This window comes from Octodon degus, unplaced genomic scaffold, assembly GCF_000260255.1.
Source record: "Octodon degus isolate 3935 unplaced genomic scaffold, OctDeg1.0 scaffold00024, whole genome shotgun sequence".
Lineage (NCBI taxonomy): Eukaryota > Metazoa > Chordata > Mammalia > Rodentia > Octodontidae > Octodon > Octodon degus.
Window position 1 is genome coordinate 1,731,996 of NW_004524600.1, and position 1,309 is coordinate 1,733,304.

The 1,309-nt window shown below is 45.8% G+C and overlaps 1 pseudogene; it reads right to left on the bottom strand.

Annotated features, from left to right (window-relative positions):
- Positions 1–118: 118 nt before the first annotated feature.
- On the bottom strand, positions 119–451 carry LOC101568233 (annotated as a pseudogene).
- Positions 452–1,309: the final 858 nt, after the last annotated feature.

A 1,309-nucleotide genomic window follows, 5' to 3' on the forward strand; every position in this document is an offset into this window, starting at 1 on the left:
AACCCCGGCCCTTGAGCCTGCTTGCAGGCACTTTCATCCATTGAGCTATTTGGCCAGTCCTTCCATACTTATTTTCTTGTAAATTAAAAAAAAATTAAAAGTTTTAAACAGCTGATAGTTAACATTCTTCAGAAAACACAGACTCATTAATGGTGGCTTCAAACTTCTCCTTATTAGCACCAGAACACTCACTCACCTTGTCCCTCTTGTGAAAAAACTGGAAGGTTGGCATGCACCTGACTACACAATTGGCAGCAACATCCTGATAGTCATTCGCATCTACTTCAAGGAACAACAAGTTGGAATATTTTTCATACAGAGAATGAAAGAAAGACCTGATCATTTTGCAAGGTCCACACCACGTGGCTGAGAAATCAACTACTACAAGTTTATCTCCTGCAGCAGCCATGGCTTCCTGAAAGGCCTCTTTGCTTTCGATGTGCTGCACCATGCTGGCTGCTGGAGACCTGACAAGCTACCATAGCAAAGGATGGAAGCGGATGGAAGGCACAGGACGTAGCTCCAATAAACTTAAGCTTTTCTAATCACAGTCTCCTCCATTAGCATCTCCAGACTCCGGCCTATTAGGATACAGTGTACTAGACATGCTGCTTGGACGGGTCACTGTGTGCTCAGTTAAAAAAAGACACTGGAGGAAAACAACCCTGTATGCCCATTAATGGCAATGGAAAGTGACACTTCTTATTCCTTAAACTACCACTATTTTTCTTAAAAGCAAACATATACGTGGTACTTCTCAGATCCAAGGAAAATAAAACTGACAAGAAATTAACTAAAAGTTAAAAATGGATCCAATTTGGTGGAGTCAACAAAGCCTGTGTTAGTTACTGCAGCCTGGACGCAGCCCAGTGACGCTAACATTCCACGCATCCACGTGTATCTAGCATGTACACATATTGACTCTGGGGCAACAGGAAGCGACCTGTCCTGCAGAGCAGCAGGTAAACAGCACCGCACCTCCGCTCACAGCAGAGATCATCTGCACACCTGTCTTTCTTGGAAGTATTTCAACTGAGTGTTTTCTCAGGTTCATGTACAGTTTCACTGGGCTCTAGAAACACCTGTTCTATGTCAACTGTGCCAGCCACTTGAGTCCAGTTCTCTTCTGAATGCGGAGGAGGGGAAGGGCTGCTGAGCCCCCTGAAACTGAGGCCGCTTAAAATGCACTAGAGTGGGCTGGGGAGATAGCTCAGCGGTCTAAGCACCTGCCTGGCAAGCACAAGGACTGGAGTTCGATCCCCCATATCGCATGCCCTGTCAGCCCTGAAACCGGGCGTGATGACACACA